The sequence below is a fragment of the Callospermophilus lateralis genome, chromosome 6 (assembly GCF_048772815.1).
Source record: "Callospermophilus lateralis isolate mCalLat2 chromosome 6, mCalLat2.hap1, whole genome shotgun sequence".
Lineage (NCBI taxonomy): Eukaryota > Metazoa > Chordata > Mammalia > Rodentia > Sciuridae > Callospermophilus > Callospermophilus lateralis.
This window is the reverse complement of record NC_135310.1, coordinates 154,854,980-154,872,918: the sequence shown is the minus strand read 5'-3', so window position 1 is coordinate 154,872,918 and position 17,939 is coordinate 154,854,980. Positions and strand designations below refer to the sequence as shown.

At 44.9% G+C, this 17,939-nt stretch overlaps 1 pseudogene; it reads left to right on the top strand.

The window, feature by feature from the left end:
• The first annotated feature begins 11,613 nt into the window (after nt 1–11,613).
• On the top strand, nt 11,614–11,713 carry LOC143402638 (U6 spliceosomal RNA; annotated as a pseudogene).
• The last annotated feature ends 6,226 nt before the right edge of the window (nt 11,714–17,939 follow it).

Below are 17,939 nucleotides of genomic sequence, written 5' to 3'. Positions count from 1 at the left end.
GAGAGAGAGAGAAAAAAGAATAGATATAATAATCAATGATATAACTAAAAGGACACTTTGGGGGGAAAGTGACCTGTGTCTTCACAGCAAAGTGTCTCCTTACTTCTAATCAAAATTAATTAAAAAGGAGCCAAAGTGAAACCCATCCTTAAAAAAAAAAAAAAAAAAAAGCAAAAAACAAACAACTGTTTGTAACTAGAAAAGGGAAGAGGAAAGATTTTTCACTTATATTATGATAGAAAAATAAATTGGTGAAGAGACCCAAGGGTGTTAGGAGCATCTGCATATTTTGGAAGCTGCGGGTATGCTCTGTCCCCCTTGGATTTCAAGGCACAACTGTATTTTATTTTGGATTGTGTTTGCCCATGTGAGCACGATTGTCAAAAACATCAACAAAACATTTGGGATCTGTGATTAATATTCAGTTTTTTACAAAAGGATACTAAACTACATGCTTGGTAGAACTTGTTTCATCTGTGCAAGCTTAAGTGCATGTGGAGACACGAACGTGTCTACTTACACATGTGCACGTGTGTATTTATGTGTACAGAGCATGCATACGTGCAAATCTCAACCTGCAGGCAATCTCTGAAAACTTGAAGTGACCACTTTCTACTTGGTTAATTTTATTCAGAGAGACAGGTGAGCATGGTAGAAAGATGATACCAGCTAGCTCTGCTTTTGTCACTAATATCAGACACTCCCTGAATAGAAAGTGATACTCCATGACATGGATGTATTCTTCCTCAATAGTATTTAGTGCAGTTTTATTGCCATTAACACACTGAGGAAACTGAGATGGTGGAAATTACCATCTGAAATTAAGGTCATGAACTTTAATGGCTAAGTTATTGATGGTTTTAAGGCATGACTTTGCCCAAATGACCTGAGAGTGTTTTTTTTTATCTTTTTTTTCCTACAATGATTAAAAATATAACAATTTAAGGAAGAAAAAAGTGTGTTTGTATTTGACAAGACACTCAACAAAATATTTTTCTCTAATTGGTAAACATTTTTTTAATCATGTTTCACTTTGTGTTTGCACCTGGTACAGAGCAAGCTAAGAAGCAGAAGGCAGGTGAGGGTGGATCAATTAGTCCTCTGAGCCTCACTGAACAGGGAAGGATGCAGAAGCCAAAATCTAGAATACTTTATGTAAAAAGGAACTTTGGAAATATTGTCCTTATATATAGCTAATCTTTACAAAGCACCTAATATGTGCCCATCATTTCTATTTTCTTTTTTGACAAGGTATTTTATTTAATCCTAATAATAATTCTGTGGGGTTCTCTATCTTTTCTAAATACTATGATAAATGTGGAATATGAATCCATACATGAATTGATACATGCATCCACATAGGAATCTACATATGAATCCATACATGAATAATGTGTCTGTCACTTCTGTTCTGTCTCCCCAGGGCTTTCTGGGAACCTCAAACAGAAATTTGAATGGGCTAGGAACTTGGTGTTTGAAGACAGGTCTCCTGCACACTCTTGTCCTCACTGAAAGGCTAGTACAGAGCTGGTGGAGAGTCACAGGCTACAGGGCAGTGACCAGAGAGCCAGGAAAGGCCTCCACGTCAGAAGCTGGACTACAAAGTTGTCCTAAGGTGGGGATGTTAATGCTCAGAATCCTGGGGCTGATTCTCAACTCTTAGTTATCTAGATTTTCAAGTTTAAGATTCCTCTGCATTAAATGGTAATGACTACCAAGATAAACCAAGACTAACATGAACTTCATTTCATCTCTCCTCCCCCAAACTTAAAAATTCCAAACTTGTTGCTTTAGGATAAATTGTGCAGAAACACTTCAGCTATATGTGACTTTGTGAAAGCTATATACAGCATTCCCTTTTTCTCTTTGTTTTTTCCAGAGTGGTTCTAGGAGGATCATTAGGATATTAGAGAGCCATCTATCTATAATTCCTTCTACATTTTTGTCTTTTCTTCTTGTACTGAGTGCCATCTTTAAAAAATATTTTATGTCTAATACTACTATTTGGTTCAGTCAAGCTCCCAAACCTTTAGTAACCACAGAGAAAATTCAAACTGAATTTCCAGAAGGTGCTTGGCAACATTTTTTCCCCCTCCAATGGGGAAAGAGGTACATATTCACAGAGACATGGCAGTGCAGTGGGAAATACATACACTTGAAAATTAGATGCACAAGGTTCAAATCTGTGACCTTGAGCAAGTCATCTATTATTTTTCTAAGTCTTATTTTATTAAACCAAATGGGCTAAGAAGCTGAACAGACATTCCTCCTCAGAAGATATACATTCGATCAATAAATATATGAAAAAATGTTCAACATCCCTAGTAATTAGAAGACACTCCTCCTCGAAGATATACATTCGATCAATAAATATATGAAAGAATGTTGAACATCCATAGTAATTAGAGAAATGCAAATTAAACTACTCTAAGATTTCATCTCACATAGTCAGAATGGCAGTTATCAAGAATACAGAAAATAATAATTGTTGGTGAGGATTGGGGAAAAAGGCACACTCATACATTGTTGGTAGGACTGCAAATTGGTGCAGCTAATCTGGAAAGCAGTTGGAAAACTTGGAATGGAACCACTATTTGACCCAGCTATCCTACTCTTTGGTCAATACCTAAAGGACTTAAAAACAGAATACTACAGACATAGTCATATCAATGTTTATAGCAGCACAATTCATAATAGCTAAATTGTGGAATCAACCTAGATGCCCTTCAATAGATGAATAGATAAAGAAACTGTGTTATATATACCCAATGGAATCTTACTCAGCATTAAAAGAGAATAAAATCATGGCACTTGCAGGTAAATGGATGGAGTTAGAGAATATTATGCTAAATGAAGTAAGCCAATCCCCAAAATCCAAAGGCCGAATGTTGTCTCTGATAAGTGGATGCTGATCCATAATGGGGATGGGGGAGGCATGGGGAAAATGGAGGAACTTTGACTCCCTCCCTTTGGGAGGGAAGATAGGGAGGGTGCATGGGGGCAGGAAAGATGATAGAATGAAATAGATATCATTACATGGTATATGTAGGACTGCATATAGGGTGTGATGCTACATCATGTACACCCAGAGAAATGAAGAGTTGTGCTGCAATTGTGTACAATGAATCAAAATGTATTCTGCTGTCATAGATACATAATTAAAATAAATACATTAATTTTTTAAAAACGGGGTCAGAGACATAACAATTAACCAAGAGCATTGTGAGGATGAAATGAACAAATATGTAAGTCCATTTAACACGTGAAATGCAAAGCACATTTGGCCCATTGTGGAAGATCAACGCATTTTAGTACCAGTTCCCTTGTTTGTGTGGAAAATCACCTGCTAGATTCTTGGGCATATTTCTGGACCACAGATTTTGAGCTCATGTTTGCTTCTGGTCTCTGTATTGTTCTTCATTGCAGATCTTGCCAATCAATGGCACAATCTATACCAGAGATGAAGGAGGATGTGCCCTGGATTTGGTCGATTTCAGCTGTGACACATCAGCCCCTCCAAGGCCATTTGTAGCCACTCCCAAGCAACCTACAGGAAACTTGGGGATTGCAAAGGGGTACTCTGGATGCCACCAAAACATGGAAAAACTTGGACAAAATCAGAATCACATGGTTTCAGTGTGAGAAGTCACCTTAGATGTCCTCAGACTTCCACATTTCTTTGTTATACACATTAAGAGATGTTATGTATTGTGATGCAGCACTCACAAATACGCGTCTGTATGCCTGTAAACAAAGAAAAATCTTAAGAAATATAAAAAGACACTTTTACTGTTTAATTTCAAAATAATGTTCACCAGTGACACTAGAATGACTTTTTAATTGGTGATTTGAAAAACAGTGATCTCCACCTGTAGACCTACATTGAAGAAGAAATTGAAATCTAGAACTTCTCTTCTGTCTCATACGTCTATCTGGTCAACCTAAATAAAATCTCTGTGGTTTAGTTTTACTGCTTATATTGAAAATATAATACCTGAGGGTTTTTTATGTTGTGTTTTAAACTCATGTGTATCAGGGGCTGAGAGCTAACAGAATTCAGGATGCCAGGCCAACAACACAATTAAAGGTGCTCATGTGGACCTTTTCCACAGTCAGCTCAGCTCTTCAGTCTAGACTGACTAAGCAGTGTCTGCAGTGTCACCAAAAGCTATGGGTGTACCATGACCTGGTGGATAACCCAATGACATTACAAATCTGAGTCATGTTTTCTTGAGAGAAGTCTTTAGCAGTATCCTAAAAATAACTTCATATTCTCTTGCTCCTCCGACCACCTGGTTTGATGGTCAGTGAGGTGAACCGAATAAAATGATCACCGTGGTGGCTGTTCCTAGGCTTGTTGTGCCAGCTTCTGGTAACCCCTGGGCTTCTGCCGCTGCCCACCACCTGTGTAGTCCTGTCCAGCATGGAGTTCCTCTTGACTCTCTTTTGGAAGTTGCCTTGTGGAGATAGCAAGGGATATTTTTTTTCATCCCCAGAGATTGGGTGAACACAAGTTTAAATAGCAGTTACAGCAAGAAATATCATCAAAACATGGAATTATTTAAAAAATCGATGTGACTTTCGAGTTCCACTCAATTATATACAGTTTGAAACGATACATAATTGTCAATTGGCTTGCTTATTTTTTTTTTCATTGAATTCTGCTGCAGGTGCAAAGTCCCTGCCACTCGGGCGAGTTGTCTTAGTAGAATGTGTGCCTCCTGTTGAGAAGCACCTGTGGACTCAGGAGGTCAGGATTCAAGGGCCACCTGTCACTGACCACCTTCGTGAAGCAGGAGAAGGACATATTTCCTCCGTCTTGAGTTTCCTCACAGCCAAAGACTAATAATAAAGTGGAGGAGAATAATAAGTGGAATGAAGAGGGTGACGTGGCGAGCACCTCTCCTGTGACCGTGAATGTCCCTCCTCCAGGTGGCATTTCCTTCTGGTAGGGCAGTTGCTACAGTGAGCAGAGCAACATTACTCTCTGGTTGGTCACATGTGTTTTAAAACCAACCTGATCGTCAGATGCTCTGTGAACAAGTAGCCGATGGTTTAGTTAGTTCGTAACCCACAGAATCTGTGAGCATATATGGTTATAAACTCGTTTCTGGTGACGTCCCTGATGCTCTTCACATTAGACCATTAACAGAAACTGGAACTGACAAGCTCATCGTTGGTGATCAGATCCAGGTTTCAAACACACACTTAAGTTTTCTGGGTAATAATTATTGGGTCAAATAATCCCTAAGAATAGATAAGCTTAATTATTCAGATTTAATAATTATTACCCATCAAAATTCCAGCTGTGTTTTTGGCACTTGTATCTCTGCTGGGTGATGATGTGTCACTTCCATCCCGTCGGAGGTGAGTCATCTCCCCACTTCATAACCCAATGATCCGTCCTCTGGTGTTGTCCTAGTGACTGCCTCACGAAAAACAAGGAGCCAGAGGGCAGAAAAATCATACCTGCGTCCCCAGCTGGGTCAGCCCGGCCACAGTGACTATTTTTTTTTGAAAAGTAAGTTTCCATGACAGTAAAATCTTCTGGTTCTTATCATGTCAATCACGTTGATCCCTATTGTGCTTCTGAGAATCATAAATAATTCAAGGTCAAAGACAGATTGAAGGGAAGGAGGCTTATTCTGGCACTGGTTAGACACATTTTCTCTTGCTGCTTCCAATGTCCTAGAGGGCAGAGAACACGATGTAGTTTGTAGCCCAACGCCTGTCGCTGTACACGCTGCTCAGAAACCCCCTGTCCTTATCTTTGTCACCTTCTTGTCTGGAAAAAAACAAAACAAAACTACTGTTTGAAAAGAAGCAGCAGAGATTATTGGTATCATTCCAGGCTTTTCTTACCATGAGCATTTTTTGGTTTTCTCTTGATTTCTATGTTTTGTTCAGATGACAATGTTCTGATTTGTGTGATGGGATCAGGTATGAATGTGAGCACCGGTAATTAGCCAGTATTGAAAGTTCCTGTTAGAGAAGAACAGACACTGAAGAAAAGTCAATTTCCTTTGGCACCCATGAACAGGAATAACCTTTTGTGGCTGTAAAGGAGACAATGCTAATCCAGGCTGTCCTGCAAGGCCACTGGTCTCACGGAATAAAATGACCTAAGAAGCCTTTTCAAGAACATGATCAATGTGCTGCTAGTAAAACAAAGTAGTGTTGCCCTTAAATCCTGTGCAATGTGCTGCGACTTGTTATCAGAGCTTTACGCAGAGAAGTCTCTGTAAAGAAAAAGAAAAAAAAAACAAAGAGGCCGTCTCAAATCTCTATTAAAGTATTGGGAACTGGAGCTGCTCCCAGAAAAATGGATGAAATGGGCATTTTTTTTTTTTCTCTTGGGAAATGACGGCTGAGCATCCTAGACCTCAGAGAAACGGAATGAGTGGGCACCCCGGAGGGGACCAATGCCAGAGCAGAGCTCAGCAAGCACCACCACAGAGGTGCCAGGAAGCCCCCCAACGTCGAGAGCAAGAGAGAAGAATGTGGAAGCAGAGAACGTGTCCTTCATACTAGTGCTCATGAGAACCAGGGTCAGCCACACGTCGTCATGCAAAATTAAAAAGTGATGATAAGACCTGGAGAGGGAGGAGATGGCGTGAGTTACGGACTAGGAGGGCAGGCAACCTGCTTGCTGGTGGAATTGTGAATTTCTTCCTGGTCCTGGAAACAATTCTAGAAACATCCATTTGAAAAATGCACAGTCCTATTAACCTAGCCATCTCTTTGGGGCTTCATCCTTTTATAGAAATGAAAACACAATGGGGATATTAGGAGTTAGAGTTTAGAACTGCTTTTGGGATCTAGTAGGAAAAGTTTCTTAGAGCATTGTGTATACTGGCAAAAAACTGTTAAAAATCTGAATACCTGTGGCCGGGGGAATGGTTGAGTGACTGGTTTATTTGTGGGCTGAAACGCGATGGGACTGTTAAAAGAGAATGAACTGTATCTCTACTATTGACTTGGAATTTTGAGTAAAGTAAGTCAGAGGAAAACATTGTACAGTATGATCCCTTAAGAAAAACCTTAACAAAACCCCAATAAAGGTGGATCAGTGCATATGGGATTTAAGAGCCCAGAGAAAAGTGTGAAAATGATAAAAATGAAGCTGATCATTTTGGTTTATTTTGATAAGAAAAGGTCAAAGGTGGAAGTCATCATAATAGAATATTTGGCAAAGTAAAGAAAAAGTCCTTGATAAAATGTGAACTGAAAACGTAGTCTATCAAAAATTTATGATTTTGCTCTGTGTGTCTGAGAGCAATCGATACATAACAAACATGAAAAATACTGTGACCCCAAAATGGTCATTACATATTTCTCACAAGTCTAAGGGTGAGTGGGTGGTTCTGTTTGTCTGGACAGGGCATAGCTATTTTCAGAGTGGCTCAAAAGAATAAGATTAGTCATCTTAGGAAATGATTCTAAGTGACTTATGTATATCCCAAGTTTCTTGTAAGGAATCTTGGATATGTCATCAGGTGTCTTGTACTAATATGACAATGACGACGACGACTACTACTCTATCACTACTACTACTACAGGTTATCACTTATTGAGCACCTACTGTATGCAAGAAACAAGAAAAGGAACTTTCACATACATTTTCTCATTTTTCCCATAAGCAATCCTATGAGGTACAAATTCCAAGCATTGATTTATAAATAAGCAAATTGAGACTCGGGGAATTAAAATAACTCACATGGCGATAAATGCAGCAAAACTGGCCAGCTCTTAGTGTTCTGCATCCTGGATATTCAAATTATCTCCAATCAAGGGAATAGCGGTAATAAGACACAGGTAAACATAATTTGTCTTATTAGCATAGTCAACGTGTGAAAATCCTAACAATAAAAATGAAGCAGTGATACAAACTAGATGTTGTCCTTTTTGTATTTTGTGTTACTGGCTGTACCATGTTTCTTTCATAAGTGTTCACGTGGGGGTTGAGTGTGCAGGGCACACCAAAAAGTTATAGTTTTATTATCAACAACATTTGGTGGCATAGGTAATTTTCCCAACTCCTAACTTGGTAAGGAGTGCCCCACATTTTGGTGTGAGCCGACAAAGTTATTGCCGGTGGTGGTTCTTTTCTGTTCTGTTCCATATCTCTACCCACCCTCTCTTGTTTACGCCAACATTCTCTCTCCTCTCACTTTTCCTCCATTGGTTTAGGCACCAAGTTTTTTCTCTTAATGCACCAAATAATCTCATAATTTCTTCTCCCTGTAATAAAACATACTCTGGAATTGAACGGCCACCTTGGAAAACATCCTATGTCTTATCCTGTGCGTGGCCAGTTTTGAACACAGCTGGTTCTCATGCATTTCCTCTGGCTGAGAATCCCCCCCTTTTTAGTAGCCTTCCTAAGCAGATCAGCTTGTATTCATAAGTTTCCAAAATGACAAACCAAAGGCCTTATCATTAAGGTCACTTTTCAAAGGGAACACTGGACTGGATCGGACTCTTGAATGTCCTAAGCAAGGCTCAGGGGGAGAGTGAACAACTGGCCCAAGTTGGTTGTCAGTGGATCCTTGGTTGCTTCCCCTTTGCCCATAGCTAAGTGGCCTGCCCAACCCTTTCCCTGCCACCAGCCAGCTCTCCCTGCTGGACTCTCCTCTGTCCAGCTGTGCTGGAAAACACAACAGTTTCTAGCTTCCCTTCCCTCCTTGAAACCGGCAACTCCAGCTCCTTCCTAGTTTTAGAACTTTCTACTGAAAGAAAATACAGCAACATGGAGCATCGGTAGGTGAGAAGCAAGCACTGACAGAGCCATGGCCGTCTCCGTGACCTCAGAACCAAAACCGGGAGTCCACCCTGGCTCCTGGTTGAACCGTCCTCGGCTCCGAGCTCGCCTTCCTCAAAATCTCGTCTCTGCCTCCCTTCTCCATGATTCTAGTGGGTCCTCTGGGAGAAGAACAGTCAGGCAGAGTTGGAAGCTCGAGAGATGAATTGAGGGGAATAAAGGTGGAAGGAACAGGAATGAGAGGGCGAGCTTTAGACCATGATGCCCGTCTGTCACCTGTGCCAGAAGAAGGGGAAGAAGGGGACGGAGCAGAGAGAGCCTCCGGGTGCAGTACTGCTGCTGAGAGCCTCATGCAGGCTGGTGGGGACCCTGCAGCCACTGCATGTTGGGGAGCGCTACGCCAGGCAGATGGCCTGGCTGGGTACCGCTCCGCCCCTCGGATCCTGCTGGAGAGGCTGGCCCTGATGGGAGCACCCTGGTGGACCCTGAAGCTGGTACCTGGAGACTCTTCATTGTCTGTTCTCTCTCCCTCAGCAAGTTTTCTCTCTAAGGAGATCTGAGCGGGTGGCCTCCCAGGCTAGAACAGCTCATCCCCTGAGACCCTCGGATCCACCTCCTGTGCCCATGCGGGCAGCAGAGATGCTGCCCACGGCTCCTGAGAGACTCTTCCTTCCTCTTTTCATGAAAGGAAATTCAGAAGAGAGAAGATAGTGAAATCAACTACTGTTCCTTGCAGCTGCTGTTGATCTTGAAACTACAACTGGGGCTTGTCATCGTCCTCCTCCACCCACTCCTTATCCCAGACACCCTTCACCCTCTGCCATTGCCTTCACAGGGACAAGTGGCTTATCTGGTGACATGATCCAAACCCCCTTTCCTATGGTGTTTGAGGCCCTGGTACTTAGATCTATCTCAAACCAGATTTCCTGCCTTTGTCCATTTGGGTTCAACTGGGCAGAGGAGGACTAAGAGATGCCCAACTAAAACACTCGCGTTCCAAGCGTTTTCCTTTCTGCCTCGGTTATGCGATGGCCACTCAATCTCCTCCTGCTGACCAGGATTAATTACTCCTGCCAAGATAGTGACTGTTCTTTCTTGCTAATCTCGGTGTACAAGGACTTCCAAGTGCCCAGGCAGCAGCTGTACCTGGTGGTTTGGTAGGAAATTTGCTGGGTCCCCTGGTCTGCATGCACTCCCTTAGGAACCAGAACATTAAACACTCAGGAACCCAGTGTTGGAGGGATCAGCAGCACAAAATGCTTCCAATGGGTCTCTATAAGTCCTCTCCTTGGATTGAAAACCCATAGATTCTTTCCATTACAGCAATAGTCCCCACAGAGTATGTGACATATGTGCACAATCAGTCCAGAAGAGAGCTCCTCATCCTTGCAGAGGATTGGCTGAAGCAAGCTGCTCTGCTGGCCTATCAGTGGGCTGCCTGCACGTGCGATAATGCCAGTATTACCAGTGTACCCCATGGTCGTCCGCTCAGGCTCAGGTTGTCTTCACTCAGATATGGATCATCTGATCTGATGTGTCTACGTGGCACTTGGTGCCTGTGAATTAGACATTCTGAAACCCCTGATAGTGCTGCCTAAGGCTCTGCTGGTGAGAAGGGCAAAACCCTGCCTAGCTTACCTTCTCTGGGTTGAACAGTGCTACTGTATTTCAGGTCCTGCAACGTGGTCCGCTGGTCTCTTCAAGAACCTATCCTGCACCAGGAGCTCAGTGCTGTTCTCTTGCTGGAAGAGGCTTATTAGCTGGCTTGGCTGTGGAAAGCCCATTCTGTTGAGCACTCTGGCATGGCCATCTGGTCATGTGCCCACTGCTACAGAGACCCTGATGTCCACTCCCAGATGCTGTTCCCAAGCCCCCACCTCCACCTCCTCTCTCACCTTCTGGTCCTTTCCTACCAGCATCCTGGCTGAATGGCCAGCTCATTAGCCCTATAGGAGTCTAGAGGTCTGCATATTTTTACTTTTGCCCCATTTCTCCGTCTGTACCAAGTGAGTGCCAGAAGCACCACTTACTCTGTTGGCTGGAAAGAGCTTGTCTCGTCACAGTCACCAAAGGCCAGTCCGAGCATTGCAAGTACGCAGCCGCCATCCATTCCCAGCTCGCACTCCTGTGCCCAGCTGACCTGTTCGTGAAACAAACAGGCTTTTCTCTTCTCCTTCAGCTCATTGCCATGGGAGGACCCAGGACCTGCATAGGTAAGGACTGGGAGAGGAACGTGAGTGGTGATGGAAGTCGGAGTCTGCACAGCCTTGCAGCTGACCTGTGCCTTCTGAGCCTGGCCTGGCTCAATTCGGGATGCACTATCTTTCAACAGCCAATGGATTGGTCCTGGCAGTCCACCTCTGATGACCTGGTAGGTTTGATGAAACCCAGTCCACAACGGGAGGCCCTGGGTATATGGTCACTTGGTGCTCAGTGGTGAAATATTCTTTCCTTACCTGGGACTAGTCGTGTGCCTAGAGCTGTTTCTATAGCTGTTTAGCTCTCCACTGCAGATGGCACCTTGTGCCAGGCACCCAGGGAACTGTGACTTTGGTGCCTCCCGTTTGGTTTGCCATTAGCTTTCCACGCTCTCTTTTCCCACCAGAGATGCTACCAACACAAGAGGCCTGCAGAAGGGTGTGGCCCAGGAGGCAGGGCTTCTGGCCCTGCATCTTGGACCTGAGCCAGAACCCTGTCCTGCTTTGCCAGCCACTCAACTCTGGAAGACTTCCATGTTACCTGGACAAAGGTCCTAGGTGTGGACCGTGTTCCTTCCAAAATCCAAGGGGGTCTCTGTTTGGTTGTTACGCTTCCTCCTTCTTCATGAGAGGAGCACAGGATACAGCCATTGGGCTCGCTTCAGCAGGACATTACTAAAATTCAAACAATACAGAAAAGATTGGCATGGCCCCCAAGGAGGACATGCAGATCCATGAAGCATTCCATATTTTTTTTTTAAATAAAAGATACAGAGAACCAATCTTTACTTTGGAGGCGACATCCCAGCACAATCCTCGATTCCTAAAAACTTCACTGAAATGACGGGTCCCAGTCATCAGAGGGCTTATTTCCCACTCTGAGGCCTATATCGACTCCACCAATGCAACCGTATGCTAGCCAACTGGCTTGCACTGCTCTATCGGCAAGATTTGATTGATGCTATGGATCAAGGTGATTCTGTTAGATGTCTAGATGATTGAGACATCTTTGGACTTTGTTACAACTGCGGGTAGGAAAGAGATCTTAGGGTGGGGTGTCAAACTGGAAAAGGACATCACCATCTCTTTCCCATGAGTGCAGGTTGCTTCTTACCCTCTTTCCTGAAGTAAAGCACTTGCCAGATCAGTAGCAAGGGCTCGGGATGTTTTATGGGGATAAATGCCCTTCAGCCTCTTGCTCCCTGGTTCTTTCCTACTTACGATCGCAGAAATTTAACTGCACCTTCGGAGGCTGCTCATCCTATTTCACTCCTAGTGGCTCTCTGTTCTGTTAACCATCTCCACCATTTCATGTGGGTCAAGTCTGATTAGCTGCTCCTCTGACCTTGCTGGTCATTGTGGTAATTGCAGCTCCCTGGTTTCTGGCAGTTCAGTGGCACCACCTGGCCACTTCTCTTCCTGGATCCCTAGTTTTCTTCCTATCGCTATTAATAAGCCAAAAATCTGCCATCACTTTTGCCATCAGCTCTAACCTACAGAGAAGAGTTGCACTGATCTTATGATGACACTCCTCTCAGAAGCACGTTCCTGATGGCCTTATGGGCAGTGTGTCCTCTGGTCCCTTCTGAGGACCACACAGCTCTGGTGGAACTTCTAAGCTCATATGATACACCCACTCCAGCACATCCGGGGCCCTTCGGCTTTTAATTCCTATTTGTGCCGTCTGCTTTGAACGATCAGACATGTCATCCTTGCTCAGTGCAGACAAATGCTGGTTTCTTTTGGCTTCTCAGAGCCATCTGTCCTCAGGATCCTTGCCAGGGTCTTGTATCCTGTGTTCCAAGTAGTTCCAAGTCAAAGAATTCTTGTTTCTCATCTTACACACTGGCTCCTTTGACCAAGTACCAGCGACATGTAACCCTGGCTCCTGCTAATTCTTGTAACTTCTTTGGAGACCTAATATCCCTCCTCCTTTACAAACCCAAGTCATCTCCAAGCAAAGACGTCCTGGGATTTATCAGCCTGAAAGGGAGAAGAGGTAGAAGTTCTGAGGGGACACCTACTGCCTTGCAGGGGGATTTTCAGTGTCTTCCCCGACCACCAGGGAAAGTGCTTGTTCTTAAGAGGGAGGTGTGGGGTACCCTTGTAAACTCAGATTGCAGGTGTGTCTACATATGGAATTGAGGCATCCATCCCATGTTCAGGGGCTGGGTTTCCCAACAAGAACTGCGATCTTAGCATAAGAGACTTGCTCAAGTCTTGAATTATTAAGTACTGCATTGGCAACTCAGCCTCTCCACTGACCTACTGCAGGAGACAATGACTCTTTGCAGGTCCCCTAGCTCTCGCCCTTAGTCTTTATTCACTCACAACCTTTATATTTTTGTTCTCTCTCTCTTAGTCATGCTAGCCAAACTCCACCATCCTCGTATGAACCCTTCCCTCCACACATTTCAATTGCCTGAATTACCACATTGGCAATGTCATTTCCCTCCACTGGGACCCTTCCCAGGTCACCCGGTGTTAGATGTAGCTCCCAACTGGAGTACCACCAAGAGCCATCTGTGTTTCCTCCAACACAGGGGACCACTGCCTTCTCCCCAGCTCCACAGGCAGCCATCTGCACCCCACCCACATCTTGTCACCTGCTTCCCCACACCAGTCCCAGTGCTAACGGTGTCATGTTGGACTCGAGACTTTGGTGTGGGTGAGACACCATCTGGGAAAATAAAAGACAAAGTCATCAGGAGTAGGTTGAAAGGACCTCAAAGCATGATGCAGAGGGCTGACAGCTCTAACGTGGGCAAGAGAATAGTGGAAGGTTCTACAGGAAGAGTCTCCTGGCCAACAGCCGCCTAGTAGAGGTGTCTGCGCCAGCAGAAGTAGCCTGAATCAAATGGTCCGCACCTGCTCAGGTACTGGCCCTGGGAGAGGTGGCCTCTACCTGACCCTGCAGCAGGTGCTGAAGGCAAGTCCCTGGAGCTGACACTTCTCCTCTCACAGCAGGTTGTCTCTTTAAGCGAGCTCTGGGAGGGGGCCTCGATGGCTGCTGAAGCCCCACGGAAGTCTCTTGGGTCTTTGGGGTTTTCCCATTCTGTCTCCTCTGGACTAAGCCCACGCTCCTCAGACTGTGTGAGCCTCCAGAAGACGCTACTGGAGAGTTCCCTGACTCTTCCACAACCTGCTTCCTGATCTCTTTTAATGATTAAGACATTTGATTATCAATCCCCAAAGACTCCTCCAGGTCGGCAGCCAGTAACCTGGCTCAGGTGAGCTTACTGCTCCTGAAGCTCCCTGGGGTCCCAGTCGCTAGAAGTCAGACGGAGCTCGGCTTGACGCTGGCTGTGTGATGTGATCCTCAGAGAAAACACTTAACCCCATCATCCCACGTTTCCCTTGCCTCTTACAGGGTTGGATGATGCAACGCGGGGCATGTCCAGCAAGGTGCCTGGCCCCGTGCCCCTCCAGAAGGAGTGCCTTGTGCCCTCCTTTGCTCGGATTGCCTGCGGAAAATTTCCCTGGGCCATTATAAACTCCGATTCTCCCTTTTTGGGGGGACAGCTCAGCTTCCTCATCCAGGTTCCTAGTGAACATGTAGAACTATCTACATCAACTTCCTTCACAAGCTCCTGGCTGAATTCTGTCTTTTCCTAGTTAAAAGTTGCATCTCAGCTTAACCTACTTCCAGGGTCATGCTCCTGCCTTAGGACTGTCTCTGGACAGCAGCTCATTTGTACACTAGGGAAAGTTGACACCGCAGTCCAGTGAAAGCGTGAATCCCATCACCCGGCTCCCCACCTCGGCCCACATACCCCAGGTTCCCTCCGATTTCTCTACTCAGTTGTCACATCAACCTGCCTGCTGTCTCCATCCTCCTGAATGGACGCAAGATGCTATGATAGTAAAACTCTTTAAACTTACTGAAATTACAACAGGCATTTTTTAAAAAGTTTTATTTTTAGGGAAGAGTTCTGTTGTTCCTCCTCATGCTCACTACTCAAAATACACATGTGCCGGGCATATGTCGCACGCGCACACAGACACACTGGCTTTAAACAAGGCATATTCTTGTACTCCTTGACATCTGCTTCTGTTGATTAAACACATCTCTCTTCTATTTGGGCTTCAACATGGTAAAACACACACACACACACACACACACACTTGAATGTGTCAAAGCTTGTCTGCATGCCTCTTAATAAGTGAAGAAGTTGTTGCAGACAGAATCCAGCATCCGGAAGTCGGGTCACTGAGGGACCCTGGCTGGAGTGGCCTCCAACAAGGCCATCGCTGCTGGACTGGAAGGTGGATGTAGATAGGGGTCCTTTCCCACACCACCCCTCCCCATTTTTCTTACTATCCTTAGATGGGTTTGCCTTTCAAGATTCGAATAAATTAAAGAGAACCAGGACCGGTTTCTCAGTGTGGGCAAAGGGAAGCATGAAAGCAAGATGAAGAGATGGTTCCCCACTCTGTTCCTCCATGTCGCCACCAGTCTCCAAGTGACACAGCTGCTCTGCTTCTGAACCTTCAGGGACAGTGCGCACTACCGTCCAGAGCTGGGCCATTTGAATCTTAAGTTTTACAGATTCTCCTTCGTGAGCACCTACATCTGCAACTGCAGGGTGGCGCCACCTCTGGCATTCGCACACAGAGCGGCTCCATTTTCTTCCATTGCACGTTGAAATTCTATTCACAACCATCGTTCATTTACATACATATATTCAAATGGTGGTTGGATTCTTTTCGCAGCGCTGCATTTTATGAGCAGGGTACCTTCATCCATATTTTATTGCAAAGAGATTACCATTATTATTAGACATTTAAAAATGTGAGCCATGGTTACTTATAAAACAGAAAAAAAAAAATCAAACGACCTAAAGCACACAAAAATAACACATCAAATTTAGACGACTGAAAGTGTAGCTGGAAGGTTCCATCTCCTGTGCAAACTCAACCCTTCAGCAATGGCTGCATTTTAATTCTGTAAATGACAGTCTCCCAGCAGGCTGGACCAGTCTGCTCGCCCTCACATCCTCTCTCTAATTGGCTGCCCAGGAACCCCTCCTCGCAGACAGCCTTGTTAGCTCATGGGGAAACAATGGATTGGGCAGCACATCAAAAGGTTGAATATGGAGAGAAATGAAAGACTCTAGCGGCCGGCTGCATCCTGGTAATTGAAGAGTAGGAGAATCTTTGTGTGTGTGTGTGTGTGTGTGTGTGTGTGTGTGTGTGCACGCGCGCGTGCGCGCAGTTCAGATGTTGAGGGCTGCCAGATGAGAAAATAATCAGGTGGGAGATCAGAGATATTGTGGGACAAAAACAAGAGTGAATGCACCCTGGCACAGAGCACGCATTTCACAGAATAACTTCCCAGTCTTCCGATGAAATCTGCCACGGCTGCCCCGAACACCTGTGCAATTATTGCCTGATCACAGTTATCAATGGATTTGATCATTACAGTCCAGGGGCGCCGAGGCTTTCACTTTTCCCTTTCCTTTTAAAATGAAACGTGGAATGGAAAATAAAGGCATTTGCAATTAGAACTCTGCTTTCCATGTGAGTTTGAAAGCATGGGATAGTATCAAGGAGAAAACTCTGGCAGCCAGGGAGAACTGGTTCTGATCCCAGGTCTGTGGACTCTTGGCTGCGTAACATCAGGGAAAGCCATCAACCTTCTAATCAGCAGTTGCTTCAAACATTAAATAGGGAAAATAATACCTATTACACAGAGTTGTGGAGGGACGAATAACTGGATGTGGCCAGCACCATACATGCTATAGAAAAAGGGGCTACATCTTAGGAGAGATTCCTTTTGTAGTTGCAGTCACCGTTATTTCTGCCTGTGGTGAGGAAATACTTTGTATGCACCAAGGGAACAGAGAGTCCCTTTAACTTGACCTTAAGCCTGACGTGGGCATGGTATTGATTTTCCTAAGTGTAGGAAAGATGCTGTCAATTTTGTTCCCAGTGTGCAGCAGAAGCACCGAACATGTTATGGTTTGGATCTAAAAATATCCCCCCCCCCAACTCATGTTTTGAAAGCATGATACCCAAGGCAGGAAAATTTAGAGGTGGGGATTTTAGGTGTTCACGACAGCTGTAACCTCACCAATGGATTCATAACTAGGTGGTAACTGTAGGCAGGTAGTATGTGGCTGGATGAAGTAGATCAGTGGGCACATGCCCTTGGGGATTATATCTTGTTCTTGGCTCCTTGAGCACCACCTCTCTCTCTCTCTCTCTCTCTCTCCTTCTCGTACTGTCTTCCTCCGGGCTGCCATGAGCTGCTGCTCCTCTGCCACACCCTCTGCCACCACGTTCAGCCATGCTGATCTGCCTCACCTTGGGTCCAAAGCAACGGAATCAGCTGACGGTGGTCTAAACTTCTGAAACCTGGCAAAACTTTTCCTCCCCTAAGTTGTTCTTGCCAGATATTTAGGTCATGGTGACAGAAAGCTGACCTACATAGAACCTAAGGGATAAGTGCATGGAACTAAGACAAGGCACACTTCACTGATACGTGGTGTGTCTCTTGCGCACACACAGTAACTGTGCTTGTGAGATGCTTTCCTGGGTCCACTTCCCGAACACCAGAAATGAGCTCTCCTCAATCCTGGGTTTTAGAGAAGGGGACGTCGTCCTTCCACAAAGGGGCAGAAATGATTACCCTTGTCCTTTAATCGTCCCAGTGGTTGTCAGTTTTCTCTCTGCAGCGGAGGCCTGTCTGTTGCTGGATTCTCACCTTGGGGACAATGGCACTTTCTCACCTTGGGGACAACAGCACTTACTCCCTCAGCTGCCAGGACTGTTTGCTGCTAATGGCTCCCAGCTGGGTCCTTCCCTGGGCCTCACTCTCAGCCAAAGGAAGCTGACTCACCCAGGGTTGCATCCCTCCCCTGTGGCAGCCTTTATCCAATGACTCATGCAGGGTACAAATCTCTGGCCCTCTTGCCTCAATTTGGCATGAGTCAGAAATGTTCTTCCAGGTCTCGGACTCCTCGTGAAATAAGATAGGC